A 17,135-nucleotide genomic window follows, 5' to 3' on the forward strand; every position below is an offset into this window, starting at 1 on the left:
TTAATAATAGCATAGGAGCAGAAAAACCTACAAATTCTGTGATTTTAGCTTTTTTTATGCTTTTTTTAAAAAAAATACAGATCCAAAACACAAAACCCAGAACCCAAAACACGGAAGGGTGGTTTTGGCAAAACCAATCCAGATCCAAAACACGAAGAAAGATCCAGATCCAAAACCAAAACACAAAACACGAAAAGTGGCCGGTGCACACCCCTAATAATTACTGTAGTAAAATTGGGGGTACATTAAAAAGGGTATAAATATATTTTTGTATCTATAAAGTGCAGATAAAAAAAAATACACCTGCTGCAGCCACCTGCAATCCTAAAAACACCTGCCCCATCCATACAGCACCCCAAAATACCTGTCCCAGTACTTTAGACCCATTTTCCTACACTTTTTACATTTTCGCCCCAAAAATGACATGTCTTATTTGGGGTGAATTAAGTATTTTTTTTTGTGCCTAATTAGTCATTAGGGGGGATGTCCAAATGGTTCTGAACCAAGGGCCTGATTCAGAGCCGCTCGTAAGCGGCCGCTCGTTCGCTCTGTGTGAGATTCGCACAACTGCGCATGCGTATGGGTTGTAATGCGCATGCGCCAACCAGTCATTGCGGTCGGAAATCGAGCGCTAGCAAAACAGCGAGTGCCTGCTAATTTGAGTGACAGAATGAGGCGTTTGTGGGTGGTAACAGGGGAAGGTGCTTGAAAACGGGGAGTGGTGATCCGAACGCAGGCGTGCCAAATGGTCAAAACGGGCGTTTTAAGGGTGTGCATAATTAACAAAGCAGCGTCATCGACCACGTCACTTGGTTGTCTCTTAGCCTGAACTGTTCGCATGATTGCGGTAGGAAAATCCAACCACAAGCACTGCGAGCAGTTCAGACGCCTTTCGATGTACTCGATTAATCTAATAAATAGCGGAGATGACGTATGATCCGAGCGGCCAGGGGGCATCTTTACAAAATAGCGAGCGCATGTTTCGTTCGCTCGCTCAGACATAGAGGCGTCCACAGACCGCAAAGAGCGAGCGCTCAATTTAAATAGCAGTCCTTTTTTCTGAACGAGCGAGCGCAAATAGCGTCCGGCTCTGAATCAGGCCCCAAGTCCCCACATTTGTACCCCAAAATATGGATTTTGCACTTTTTTTCTTCTGCCTTTGGGTGGAGAAACTTTTTTGCCTACTTTTGCCTATGGAGTTCTCGCCTAGACGAAAATGTTCTGGAACTGAATAGGGCTATACTCTGGGAACAGGTGAAAACTGCAGCTTTTCGCCTCAAATCGAATATGGGCCCTAGATTTAAACACAGTGCCCTCTATAGATGTAAACACTTAGGTGGTATGCAACTCCCTAGTTTTTTACATTATTACTATGCTGTTCTTCTTAGTCGCATAGTCGAGTGGAATAGAGATGCTGACTTTAAACAATGGGTCTGCATTGAAAATTATTTTTTATCCTCATCAATATAGCCAGTACCATATCAGGACGGCAGTGCACCCTGTGCAGAACTGTCGCCCCTCTCGCTCCCCCCCGCCCCCTTCCTCCCCCTGAGTGCATACCTTTTCCTTCTGGGGGTGGGTGGAGGGCGGGGATCTTCATCGGGGTTGTTGGTGCGCCGTGCAGCACTGCAGGAAGTCTGTTCCTGCAGACCTCCGTAGCTGGAAAGTGTGTGGCCGGTGACCTTGGAGGATTCCGTCCTGTGCGGAGGCACCGGCCGCACCACCCTCCCTACGGCCCTGGATATAGCTCCTTGGATATCGATTCCCCCATCTCTGACTCACCTGACAATCTCTCCTACACTATCCTATTGGGTTATACACAGGACCCTCCCGCACATATCTTCCTCAGCTTCACCTCTTTCTTCTCTTACTACAATTCTGACTTTGCGCTTGGCCTCCATCTGCACTTAGGCCCTGATTCAGAGCCGGACGCTCTGACAGAGCGCTCGCTCTGAATCAGGGCCGTCCCTTCTCCTTTTTGGAGCAGCCTCCTGGCCGCTCGCATAGCTGTGGGTGACCACCCACAGCTATAGCGAGCAGTCACAATGATAGTCGCGATGGTCAAGACCATCGCGACCATCGGGCTTGCGAAGAGACCCTGCGGTAGGGTCTCGCTGCCGCAAGCCCTCGAGTGCTTTTGGCTCTATCAGAGCCATAAGCACTCCCACTGACATCACTAGTGATGTCAGTGGGGCCGGCCCCAGACGGTAGGCGTTCCCATGGGAACGCCTCCGTCTGGGCAGGCACGCCCACCAAAGGGGGTGTGCTGTCACTCACCATCGACAGCATGCCCCCTTTGGAGCAAGACCCATAACGACGGCTTGGCAGTTGTTATTCGGGTCTCGAGCATGCGCATGCGCACTTGGGCAACATCGACCCGCTTGCGAGTCAGGCCCTTATTCCCATATTGGCATACATCTCAACCGCTTTGTCTCGGTCAGCTCATGGAGAATGATACAGTTGTTACCTTCTATACCAGAGAAAAGGACTCTGACGGTCAAAGTCCGGTTAAGTTCTCTCCCCAATATTGCCACAGTTTAGCAGAGGGATATGGGACTCACAATCTCTGACAAACAGTGGGAAAAAAAATCTCTTTATACTCAAGTCTTTTTTTACTTTCTTATCTTAAGCTGCATACACACGGTACGATCTGCACAACCAATGATATTGCTGAACGATTTCCCTTGAACTTTCTGTAGTGCAGGACAAACGATATTGGGTGTGCACACTGAAAGATATCTATGATAGATATCTTTCAGTGAAGTCATCCTGTCACATCTCTGAACATATAAATCTTGATGAAATCTTCCAAGTTGGCCTGCATGTTCGGACGACCATAGATATCGTTATCATCCATGCGGGAACGTGCATCGTTGGTCGTTCGTGGCATAAAAAGGAACGATATAAACAATTTATCGTTGAACGATATCGTTATCGTTCATAGATATTGTACCGTGTGTATGCATCATTAGTGCTATACTTTGTGTGTAATCGCTTATATATTTTTTGTAATACGACCTTTCTCCCATTCCTCCTCTTGGTCCTCCTTGCCTTGGTGTTGTCACGACCAGGGTTTCTCGGCATAGTGGTTGGCGGGTATTACCTGTGAGGTCGCTACGGCGTCTGACGGTGGTGCTGGTGCATGGCGGGGAGCATTTTTTGTGCGTGATTCTGTGCCGGCATGTTGTCACTCTGGGCTTGTTTGTTCTGGCGGTGTTTCCGTCCGCTCCAGCATGGGCACACCATCTTGCCTCTAGCCATGTGATCTAATCACCCAATCCTGGTGGGTCACATGCTCTCTCTGGCCTGTCACAGCGGAGCACTGGGTATTTAAGGGAGTTGAGAGCTCTCTTTCTTTGCCAATGCAACGTGTTTCTCAGCCGCCGCTGGGAGAGAGTTCCTTTGCTCACTTCTGTCTGTTGGATCTTTGCCTTAGCCTGCTTACCTGATCTGCACCATACCCTGCTGGAATCCTCTGCCTCCTCCTATTGCCTATCCCTTGCCTGAGTACCAATGTCAGCTGTTACCCTGCACCCTGCCTCCTCTTGCTAATCCCCTGGAAATTATCAATTCACTTCAGCCTGCAATTCACTTCAGCCTGCAATTCATTACAGCCTCACAAGACCCGGATTACTGGACTACTCCTGGACTTTTACTCATTGCTTCACCTCAGTTCCCATTTGCACTTTAGTGCCATCCCTGGGCTTTATTTTCTCCCATTGTTCATGTCTGCCAAACCACTCATTAAAAGTTCCATGTTTTGTTTTAAATCTGCTTCTGTGTTTGCTCCTATCACCACCCGGCCCACAACAAAACCAGAACATCACAGGTGTGCTTTCCTTACAACCCCCTGTGTTTCCCCATTTTTCTCCCTCTTGACTATTGCTTTTTTCCTGTTTTTCTTATTGACTGTATTTAATCTGGCTTTTATTTCAGTCAGTATTGCTGTATTGTGATTGCTACTAAATATTGATTATACAAAAGAAAATGGTGGAATGATCATCTTCAATTTAAAGGACCATTAAATCCCCAGTTTTCAGATTTGAACTATGAAGATGTTTACTTATGAGTGCATAGACTGGTCATTTTTAAAAAGATATATAAATACTGCTACTGCATGCATGACAATGTACCAGATTAATAACAGCAATGCATTGTAGAAAATCCACCATAGTCTAGTGCAGTATAATGTAACATATGTATAATGTATAGGTTAAGTGCACAGTCGTTAACCAGATAATTAGAGGAGGATGTGGGCCCTCAGGCAGTGGGGCCCACTGGGGGTTTCCCCTGTACGCCTATGCGCCAGTCCGACCTTGTTTTACAGTAAGTGATGAGATAACATGAAATTAAGAAAATGATTAGGGCCCTCATTCAGAGGCACTCGCAAAATGCGAGCGGTCGCTCTGAATGTGGGCGGCCGCTTGGGTTTTGAAGTGCGGCCTCCTGGTCGCTAGCTAAGCTGTGGGTTACCACCCACAGCTTTAGTGACCGACCAGGTTGATGGTCGCAATGGTCAAGACCATCGCGACCATCGGGGCTTGCGACGAGACCCTATGGTTGGGTCTCGGCAACCGCAAGCCCCAGGGAGCTTCCTGCTCTGATCGAGCAGGAAGCTCCCCACTGACATCACTACTGATGTCAGTGCAGCCGCCCACAAAACGGCAGGCGTTCCTTAAGAAACGCCTCCGTTTGTGAAACTACCCCCCCGCCACGCCTACAAAATGGGGCGAGCTGTCGATCAACATTGACAGCGCCCCTTTTGTAGTGAGCTCCGGTGTGAGAGAATTTCTCTCTCGCTCCGGGGCTTGCGCACGTGCAGTGCCGGCGCTGCACGTGCGCAGGGTCTAAACATCGACCCACTTGCGATCACTCAGCGCTTGAGAGCGGGTCTGAATGAGGTCCTAGGTTTCTTGGGTAGGAGGGTGTTACGATTCCCACACGATGATGGGATCACAGGACTGCTGACCAAGGACAATACAAGGTAGAGGAGTGGCAGTCATTCCACTACTGGTGCTAGCTGGAGTGTGCTGCAGGTAAATGGTACTAGAACTGATGTACAATACACGGTATTCTAGCAGCAACAGATGGTTATGATCTCAGATATAGAATGTCTAGGGACTGTGATGCAGCTGGGCAGTCAGGCAGAGAATGGCTAGACAACTAAACCAAGCTGTCGATCAGGAGTGACCTGAACTGTGGTATTGCAGGATATCATGTCAAGACAGGACAGGACAGGCAAAGCACAGACTATGACAAGACAGACAAGAAGCGGACAAAGACTAGGCAGACAAGATAAGAAACATAGATCAGACAGACACAACAAAGGAGGACAGGATACTGGATGTGGCCTAGAGGGCCAAAGTGCAGCTTTGAGAGCTGAGGTGTTCTTGGCAATGATGTGGCCTAATGGCTGAGGTACAGCTTTGAGAGCTGGAATAATCTTGGCTAGGATGTGGCCTTATGGTCAGGTGCAGCTTTGAGAGCTGAAGTATACTTGGCTAAGATGTGGCCATGGTGCAGCTTTGAGAGCTGAAGAAAACTTGACTGGAATGTGGCCTAGTGGCTGAGGTGCAGCTTTCAGAGCTGGGATGATCTTGAGGGGCCGGGGTGCAGCTTTGAGAGCTGAGGTGATCTTGGCAAGATGCGGACTATGGCGGAAGTGTGGCTGAGTCAGCCAAGATGGACTTGGCAAGGATGCGGCCTATGGGCCGTGATGCAACTTAGACAGCCGGGTTGCGGCTCCTGAGCCGTGATGGTATGGACAAAGTTTGAGGTGGCCTTGCAGGCCGTGATGCGGTTTAGACAGCCGATGTGCGGCTACTGAGCCATGACGGTACAAACAGAGTTCAATGCGGCCTTGCAGGCCGTGGTGCAGGAAACAGACGGCAGATAGGCGCACTTAGACGCGGCAGGAACACAGGCTGGAGGCAGTGAGGTGGAGAATACTGCAGATGGATAAGCTAGAATTAAACAGACACAGCTTGATGCTGTCTAGCAGGCAGAGGTGCAGGAACCAGATGGCAGACAGATGTACTCAGATGTGGCATTAACACAGGCTGGAGGCAGTGAGGTGGAAAATACTGCAGGTAGAAAAGCTGGAACAAAAGGGACAAGGCTTTGCAGGCTGTGGTATGAAAATGCTGAAGGGCTGGATATGGACAGATTCAGGATGCAAAACTGTAGAACTAGGAAGACCGGCTAGGACCACTGAGGACAGACCAACTAACATAGCATGACAGACATTATAACCGGCACTGAGTAGGGTTGGCTGTAACTTAAGAGATGCAGGGTCCAATCAGAGCCATTTCTTGCAAAGAACTTTTTCTAATCACAGGCTAGTGTGCACCTGAGCTCTGCACAGAGACAGATTATTAATTAGTGAGCACCTGAGACCTGCACACAGACAGGCAGGAATGACAGGCTATGAGCTATACACAGACAAGACAGGATTTTCAGCTGCCTGCAACAGCCGGAACAAGGACAGGACATGATGCAGTGTTCCAGTCACAACTATGGCTGGGACCTGCCACCAAGATGATCCGGTACCCCCGGATCCTAACAGAGGGTTTATGACTATCTCTGGTAGTGTCAATATGATCAGAAAATTTGTGTTATCACACCAAATAATATATTAATATTTCATGAATGTGACTTGCTTTAAAATTACTCCTTACATGGGAAACCGAATGTCCAACAGTTCCTTCTTGAGCAAAATGGAGTCAGAGCCGTAACTAGGCATTGGCACCCCCCCTCCATTTTTTAAATAGGGGCATAAGATAGTGCACCTGAAAAAGGGCCATGGGTTCATGGGGAAGGGCTAGGAAAGAGATAAGGGTACTCCAGGGGCAGCCAGAAGATGCTGGGGATAAAAGAAGAGGAAGCTATAAGTAAGAATGATAATAAACGGGAAAATTGACAGGCCCAAACAGCGTCCCCTGCCTTGCGGTGCCCTGGCACAGGTCGCACTGCCCTAGTTATGGCCATGAATGGAGTGTCCCTCTATTCAAACATTACGGTCAGTTTAACTATTAATTCTGGTGGCTAGTGTTAATCAATCAATCCCAGCCAATCTCAATTAAACCACCACTGCACTGTCAAACAGATTAGCAGTGTAACATAACAAAATAGTACTCACATTACAGGAAAAACCTATATAGCATAATTTGATCATCTTAGAAATTTTCTTGTAGCATAATAATGTATAGTTTTTTTTGTCATAGTCCATATACCTTCTTACTGTAAAAAAATCTTATTTCTGTCACTTCAAATCAGAAGTAAAGCTACTGACCAAATATCCTTTCAGTTTAAAACCTGTGGCCACTTACTCCCACCCATAAGAAATGTTTTAGTTAATGTTCTGAGATATAGCACCTTTAACCTAAATCAATTTAATTGTTGATGCAAGACACCTAAATAAGTAAATAATAATATAAATATGTTTTCAAACAAAAGATTAACATGTATTTAATATACTCCGGTGATCCAGTGAGAATCGGAGCGCCACCAATCGGGTAGGCTACATTCTGCCATTGCAATTCCAGTTTGTAGGAATTAGAGAACTTTTTTTTCAGCAGGTTTCCCTCTATTTTGTGGATCTAGTGCAGGGATGGGGAACCTCCTTCCCGGGGGATATATAAGGCCCTCGGAATCATTTGGTCTGGCCCTCTGAGCTTTTTTCTGCTAGCCTCATCTGGCTAGCAGGGTGTCTAGAATGGCAAACTGCAGCCAGAATCTATGCAGCAGTGCCGCATGGAGCATCCTTACGATGCTACAGATGGTCACACCGCTGCCCTTACAGCTCTCCGGAGCATCCTGAGGATGCTCCGGGCATTGCTGTAATCACCGGCAATTGTGGCCCCGCCCCCATGTGATGTCACACGGAGGGGACGTGGCCTGCACCAGGCCCGCGAATAATGTTCTATATATCAAAATGGCCTTCAACAGAAAAAAGGTTCCACACCCCTGATCTAGTGGGACCTAGCAGAGTGGTTTTCTACAATCCAAAGTGCTAGGAGCTTGTGAAGTCAGCACTGGGAGCACCCACATCAGTTCTGTGAAGTTTGTTGGAAATGTGATACATAGAATGGCAGTTGCCCAATCAATGTATTGGTCCATCACAGGTGCATGTAAGGGAGGGACTAATCTAGACAAGACAAAAACAAAAAAGTTCCCCGTCATACTGCAAAGGACCAGCAAATGAGATTTACATCCTAAATGATAATAGTAATGCAGAGATCTCAGCTACATACATTTGCAAACATATGGTAAGCCCCTAGCCACGGCAAGGCATTTCTGCTTTGGTGGTGCTACACTATGTGATAACAGCACCTACTTTTGGTTATACATTTATGTATTTCTAAATTGAGAACTAACTCGCCTAGGGGCATATGTATCAGAGCTTGATGTGAGATAAAATTGTGAGATATATATCACCAACCAATCAGCTTCTAACTTACATTTTTCAGGCTGTGTTATAGTTTGGAGCTGATTGGTTGGCGATATATATTTCACAGCTTTATCTCACATCAAGCTTTGATACATATGCCCCCTGGAGTGAAACAGAGTTTGATTAAACTCTGCACTAGCTGGTGAGAGAGAAGGAGCTGGTACTATTTGTGCTGCTACAACCTGGTTCCTAATGTAGGGATTGGAGAGCAATATTTTAAAATACATCTCCTAGCTCCAATAGTGGATAGAGGGTTATTATTGTTATTACATTTTATTTATAGGGCGCCACAAGTGGTCCGCAGCGCCGTACATACAGTAAAGGGTACACAGAACATTACATTACAATACAGTAACCAAAATATAAACAGAACACAAGTAACAATTAGCAACGCAATTCTCCATACACAGTACAGCTCTGAAGGTGAAGGCTATAATAGAAGTGCTAGAGAAGAAGGCTGTGAGACAATGGGGAGGAGGACCCTGCTCCTAGGAGCTTACAATCTAGGGTTGAGCCTGAGCTTGTAGTCCCAGCCCCACGGAGCATAAACCAACAGAGCCAGTAGTCCACAATTTAGTGCACATCATCCTAGATCACAATATGTGAATATGATTTGTCAACTACTGTACATGCTTGACTGCATCACTAGCAAGTTTTACACAAAGAGGGTTCAGAAGATGTCGTGTTAACAGATAGATATAAAAGCAATGAATTCTGCAATATTTATCCATCGCAAAAAAACTAGATATTTTATAGTACCAGGGTGAATGAAATCAAGAGCTAATGGTAAATAGCCATGATAAGTAATTTTATTATCGATGCAATAGAAAATTACACTTTTCACCATGAAAACCATAATGATGATAAAGCCCTTTATTTAAAAATGTTTTTAGTATTTTGTTTCTCTATTTTTTACTATTGTGGTATAATGTACTTTGGTCCATTATACTAAGTGATACTCAGATACCTCCGCAAAACTTTCCTGGAGCAGTAAGTTCTAAGTTACCACTATGCCAGGCCAGGCTCAGTGTATATAGACATGCCCTGGCTAGCCGATTAGAATGCATGCTGAGTGCACCTGAAAGCCCAGACTAGTGGACAAAAAAAATTATACATTGTTAAAAATAGTTAAAAAATAAAATATATTTATCATTTTTAGACATAGAAAAATGTTTTTTTTAAAGAATAGTGCATAATTATATCATATATTCTGTTACTGTATTCTGAGATCATTGTTAAATTATCTTCCCCATGCTTTACATGGAGAAGTTATTGTCAGCACCCAGAGATACACTGACCCCTAAGTGGGTTTTGAAATGATAATTTACATTATTTATAGATTAAAGAGAGATTCAAGCACATTTGTGCTCTAATCCCACTGTGTCTGAGTCTTTTTATTACCAAACATTTTGCAAGTAGATGCAGGTGATAATAAATTATTACACATGATTGGAAAAATTGCATGCATCAGCCACAGCCACCGCTCTCTCCGACCCAGTCAAAACAGACATGCAGCACGCATAACACTACATGACCTACCCATATTGTCCAATGTCCTGCCCACCATAGACACACCATCCAATCAGGATTCACCTTGTTGTGTATGTGTGTGTGTGGTTATGTTAAAGATGGATACCACCTGGAATGTGTGTGTGTATGTATTTGCGGAGGGTGTCGTTATGCAGGTGATGGGCACCTCCATGAGTGTGTGTGGGGGAGTATGCAGGGGATGGGTACCACCAAGAGTGTGTGTGTGCATACAGGTGGGGGGGCTTTGCAGGAGATTGGCACCACGTGGAGTGTGTGTGGGTGGGGGGAGATGCAGGAATTGGGCACCTCCAGGAGTATCTGTGTTTTACAACATGGCCACCATCTGGAGACTTGTACTTTTTAAACCAAATGGCCCTCATTGACTACGTATGGTATTGGAGGAGCAGGGCCGGTGTTGTATAGCTTTGCCTGGGAGGCCTAGAAACCTTGCTCCAGCTCGGTCTCTTCCTTAATAGTGATTTCCAATTACCTTAGAATTTACACTACAATCTACAATATTCTTTTGTACATGATTTGTGTATGGTGCATCTTACATAATATATTCCATTAAATTTTTATTATTATTATTATGATTATCATAATCTTTTATTTATCATATATATTATGGGAACACTGTATGATACTAGTACAATGGCATGAAACAATATCAGCCAACAATATTATATCAGCCATTGCCGACTGTCATTTCTGTGTGGCTTCCGGTTGTGTAATATGTTTGGATTGCTGAGAAACAGTGGCAGGTAGAGACATGACAGATGCAAGTAATTTTAGAAATATAATGCAGCTGCTGGCAACCATACTTCCCCTTCACCATTTGCAGTACCAAATCTCTTTCCTGTTCCGGTTCTGGACAAGGCTTTCACTTGTGTCCTGCATGGGCTCTCTTGTGGTTGTCCGATAACTTGTAGTAGTTGTGTATACGGCATATTTGTTTAGCACCATGCTCTCTGCTGGACATAGAGCCAGGACACTTGTTCCTCATGATCGGGAAAGTTGTGGCAGCAGCTGAAGCTATGATTTAATCTAATGTTTTCTAAATTTAAACTTATGAAACTTTCTCAAACTGTAACTGTAAAACATGGTTTAAGATCTTACAGTACATGTGCATTAGTGTTTAAATAAAAACCTTTTTTTTGTGTATTTTCAAGTGAACCACACACTGAAATAAAGCATACTTGAACTAAGCTGGACATTAAGTTTGTATGTAAAAAAGCAATCTGCAGGAGGTATGGGAGTAAATGTTGGACCATGTCAGGCTCTGAAAGAAAGATTACCAGAAAATAGAATTAATCTGAAACAAAGAACATTCTCATTCTAGAAAGTAAATCCTTGGAACAGTTCCAGGTGTTCCTATTCTACCTTTGGTCTAGCCATAGTTCTCACGCAATAAATCAGATGTTGCTGGCTAAATATTATTGAAAATGCATTATTGGGGCTTTATGCACTTGTGTTTTATAGGTTTCTCTTGAGATGTAACATCTGGGCAGATTGGTTATGGCAATAAGAGAAACAGATTGTTACATCTAACCAAAATCTTGAATTGTCCTTTATGAAGTGGTTTGTTATTTATGCAAAAGTACAGAGCTCAAATCCATGTGCATGTGCAGACTGGCCGACTCGCATGTGCATGACACAGCAGCCCATCGCTGGCAGAGCGGGGGACAGTGCAGGACCTCACCAGAGGGTTGAGTATTGTTAAATACCAGCGGCATATTCGTTAGTATCACTGCAATGCTAAATGAAATATGCTGCTGGCAATAAGGATCATTATTAAATGGGCCCTATCTCCTCTATCATACCCTCTCCACCAACCCCTCCCCATCACATGTCACAGACAATGAGTAATAGAGGATATGTCTATGGGAAGCATTTATGGGATCAATCCGCCAACATACAAGGGAGGCTGAGCAAGGATGCTTATGAGGGAAGACAGTAGTGTTAGTATTGATAGATGTTATGGCTAATGCTAAGGCTGAGCAGCGTGCTGTTATATTAGGAGCAGTGTGATGTGATTACTGGGAGAAGTGATGTTATATGGATGATAAGGATGATAATTGTAAGTGAGAGTAAAGATTATTGTAGATTGTATTTTTAGGAACAGTATGCTATAGATGCTTATGGGAAGAAAGAACTGGTATTGTGTTATTGTGGGACCAGGATTATAATTTGATAAAATAGGATTGATCTATTGATATAGATTTGTGAAGTATATTGTACACATACAGTAATAAACACAGAGAAGTTAATATACATACACGCTGATATTGTATAATCTATTCTGGACTATTTTATGCTCTGAATATAAGGTTGTTGTTATTGAAGATGTATAGAGGGTTTTTACAGCCTTGATGCAGTAACTACTGAACACAGAACCCCGTGACGGTTATATGTTATTTAAAATAACAAAATTGTTGTGATTTAAATGGCACAAGAGAAGGTGTGGATGTGGTTAATCAATGAGGTATATACTAAGAACAGGTAGCCTGATTTAGAGGTGAACGCTAATGCCACCATGGTTATGACTTTTTGGGTAGTCACATGCTAGTTTCAGACTTCCCCAGGTGTATTAGTGTGTGCCGGACAGTACAAGCCCTGAGACACCCACTTTCATGCCTGTGAACAGTGCAAATCATGTCACTGGTTCTAAACATTTCACCAACGGCGCACCATCGCATCCATTATCAACACTTGCACCAACCTCTGGCTGGTGCAATGTCTCCTTCTTAACTCCGGGTAAACATGGCCTCTATGCCTCATATTCTACGGCCCACCGGCCACAGCTAGCCAAGGCATATAAGCTCTCCAAGCTGCTTCATGGCCGCATCCAGCCAAGAGTTCCAGCCGGGGCTATCACACCATTCCTCAAGGGGTACCCCCGATCAATCTCTTTACACGATCCTCCGATCAGCATGAACTAGAGTCGATTCCCTCCTGGATTCGTAACATTACATCCATGGTTTTGCCTCGCCGGTTGTAATTCCAGCGCCTCCGTACGCAATAGCGGATTTTGCGTACACTCAGGGGAATGCATACTCTGTTGAGTTTTTGTCAGGACTTTGTGCACATGCACAGTAGCAAATAATCGCTCAACTGTGCAACCATTGGCATTGCGTGCACCTCTGAATCAGGCTCAGCATGTGTATTGTAGTATCTTAAATATTATTATTATTATTATTATAATGTGCGAACCCTTTTTTTTTAATATATTCTTTATTTTATATTCATACAAATCAAAAACAGCTAATTACATACACAATGAGCATTTGACAAAAAATACATCCAGTTTTTCAAAATAATATTATAAACCAATCAATACAAAGAACAAAATAACAACAAGGAAAAAGAAATAGGACTAGGAATAGAAAGAGGGAAGGAAGGAGGATAGGAGGGATGGGGAGTTCCTAGGTCTCCAGCAGATATTACAATCAGTTGACGGAGAGGCACATTAAAGAAACCAGATTAGACCAGTAAGGCTTTATATTTGGCAGAGTCTTTAAATCTAGCCAATAAAACCATATGGCTGTAAAGTTATAAAGGCAATATGTTGCAGACAGAGAGATTTCTTCCATAATAATACATATCTAATCAAATCAACCAACCAATATTTGATAGTCGGGGGTAACATTGATCTCCATTTAACTGGTATAACTGCCTTAACAGCACTATTCATATGGAGTAAAACAGACTTTTTGTACTTGTAGATAGGCCAGGAAATTACATTCAATCCAGAACTCCGGTCCATCAGGAACCCCCTTGCCAACAATATCCTTAGTAATTTGGATGACTTGTTGCAAAAAAGAGGCCAATGAAAGGCAAAGCCACCATATATGAAGACGAGAACCCAAACTCCCATTGCATCTCCAACACATGGGAACATTTTGTTTAATACACTGGAACATTGATACCATCTGGTAATAACCTTATAGTGTATCTCAATAACATGAGAGTACTGGAAAGCCTTAAACCATTGTTGTTCAGTGAATTGCATGTTCAAATCATTGTGCCAGGCACTTGTAAATGTAGGTAGTGAGACAAAAGCATTATCTATAAGCATCTTATAAATTATAGAGATGGAGTGGCGCATAGGTAGGTTCCTTTTGGGAACATAGCCATTTCAAAGGTTGTCAAGTCTCTAATCAAGACTCCATGTGCGTTAATCTTCCTAACATAGGACATCAGTTGAATAGGACCAGTACTCTGACTGAGGTAGGTCCAGTTCCATCCCTAAATCCAGAAAAGAATGAGCCCCCCCCCCCTACCCAGAGTGAACTAAACTAATTGACCTAACCTCAAAATCCCAAGAGAATTCCAGAGTCAGAAAGTACGGTCCTCTATACCCGGGGGGGAATTCATGGTTATATAAAGGGGAAGTCAAAGGAGAGGGGACAGAGGAGATTGAGGTTTGAATACTCAATTTCTTCCAAGTTTGTAAAATAGGGGTGATAGTGGGATGGTCAATTGATGGTATAACCTGGATGGGGCTGAAACGCTCCTCAAACAAAACCCATTCCTTATCAGAGATAAATTTGGACCAATTGGCAACCCTATTTAAATGGGCCGCCTGATAATATTACAGGAAGTTGGGGAGTTGGAGCCCCCTGTTTACCTTAGTCCTATATAAAATATCATGACGAAATCTGGGTTTCCTACCAAACCAAATAAAATCTTTCACCAATTTCTGAAATTTGTGGGATCCATATAGGAAGTGTTTGTAAATAATACAAAATTCGAGGTAAGACATTCATCTTGACACTATTTACTCTCCCTATTCAAGAAAATTCTTAGGTTGCCAAGTCCGAAGGTCTTTAGCCTCTGTACGTAAAAGAGGAGTAAAATTGGCCTGAAATAAACTGTTAACATCCTTTGTTAGCTTAATGCCCAAATATTGTATGTGAGCCGGATGCCAACTAAATGAAAAGGCTGACTGCAGGCCTTGAATCATAGATTCAGGGGCATTTAAATTGAAAGCCACAGATTTGGAATAATTGATTTTAAAGTTTGACAGATCACTAAACTTCGTAAATTCCAGAGGTAAATTAGGTAGCAAAACCACTGGGTTGGAGATGATCGCTAATAAATCGTCTGCAAAGAGCTAATTTATATTCCGTGGTCTCCAATTCATCCCCCTAACATGAGAGTTGCATCTAATAGCCGTGCCAAGGCTTCCATAGTCAGTATAAAAATAAGGGGAGACAATGAGCACCCCTGTCTAGTCCCATTGAAAATTGGAAATGGGGCAGATAATACTCCCTTAACTTTAACCCAGGCATAGGGATTTTTATATAAGGCCATTATTCTCGCAAGGCACATTGGACCCAAACCTATGTCGAAGCACACCAGACATAAATTGCCAATCTACTTTTGTCGCTTTGTCTTTTGCTTCCCGTCTGGTAACAAATCCTACCTGATACTATGAACCAAATTGTCTAACCATAGTTTAAGATGGTTCGCCAACACCTTAGCATATAATTTGAGGTAGAGTGATTGGCCGGTAGCTTCAAACATTTGGGCAGAAAAGTTTTTCACATCATTTATCTTAATGAAAGCCTGGAGTAGAAAAGGGGACAAATGGGCTTGAAATAATTTATAACAAGAGATGGTGAACCCATCAGGGCTGGGGCTCTTACCAACCGGGGTGGACTTAATTGCTGTCTCCAATGCAGCCAACGAGATAAGTTGCTCTAAGAGAATCTGGGCCTCTTGTGAAATTTGCGTGTATTTAATGAGAGATAAATAAATGTCTTTCTCCTTAACACGGAATGATAACTGATCGAGGAAATTGAACCAGAAAGTGAATATAAGCCAGAATAGTACCTCTGAAAAGATTCAGCTATTTGGTCAGTAAAGAAACTAACATCACCTTGAGAGTTTTCAATCTTAGAAACAAAGGTTTAGGCTCTCTGCTCCCTCAAAGCCCGTGCAAAAAGTCTATTGGATTTGTTATCCCATTGAAAGTATTTATGACGGCACTTTCTGAAGGCCAGCTTAGACTTCTCATAAAGTAACTTATACAAGGCTGCACAAGTCTGAACCAACTGAGCTCCCACATGGGCCTCTAAAGAAGATTTATGAGAAAGTTCCAAAGAACAAACTTTTTAAAAGGAGTGCCTCTTTCTGAGCTTCCCTTTGTTCTTAGCCAAACACGGAACTTATAATTACATCTTTTAAAAAATATCCTAAAGGCCAATTTTCATTGGACGATTTTCAGGTTAATATGATCTATAAACTCCCTTAAAAATATCACCCAGTAGAATCAAGAGGTAGGCTTATACATTTGTTTTTTATTCAATTTAAAATTACTTTAGGCATTTAGATTTCTTTTCAAAATGTAAATTCTGTGAAAATATAAAATAAATTATTCAGTAGAGGATTTTCTCTTGTGATAACATAAGCTAATAAAGCTTAAGTAAGATAGTACAAGTATGTTATGATTATCCTGCTGAAGCAAATAGACTTTTACATTAAGCCAAAAAGAATGCAGCCTTGAACTTTTTCCATTATATGTGTAATGTTATATAAAAATGTAAATAAAAATAAAAGAGCAATTTATTTACTGTTATATTATGTATCCAACAATCTCAATTTATTATCATATCCCCAAGCAGGGCTTGATCAACAATGGGACTGGTAGACCTGCAGCTCCAGGCCCAGTGGATATCAGTGGTTTAAGTAAAGTGGTATGGGCCAGAATGCCGTACCAACTTACCTACTGGCTACTTAGGTACCTGCCGCCCACTGGACGATTGTGACACTATTCAGCTGATAATGCTAGGCAGCGTGCCGTCAGGATGATCTGCTCCTTCCCTTCCTACTTAAGGCACTTACTGTAGGACGGGAAGGAGCAGATCACCCCGACAGCCTGCCGCCTAGCATTACAAGTCGGATACAGTGTCACAATTGTCAGTTATTTGCTGCCATTTGAAACAGGGTAGTCACCAAAAGAATAAACCATATACAGAAAAGCAAGGAAATAGCGCAAAGTGTATGAATAAGAAAAACAAAATGAACAAAAAAATCGAATGAAGGAACCGTTTGAATACTCCAAAATAAGGTATACTATTTAATGGTTCAGAACATAAAAACATATAAAAATATACATGTAACACATACATAGTTATAAGCATAAAATATTGAA

The sequence above is a fragment of the Taudactylus pleione genome, unplaced genomic scaffold, assembly GCF_031769625.1.
Source record: "Taudactylus pleione unplaced genomic scaffold, aTauple2 ptg000201l, whole genome shotgun sequence".
Taxonomy (NCBI): domain Eukaryota; kingdom Metazoa; phylum Chordata; class Amphibia; order Anura; family Myobatrachidae; genus Taudactylus; species Taudactylus pleione.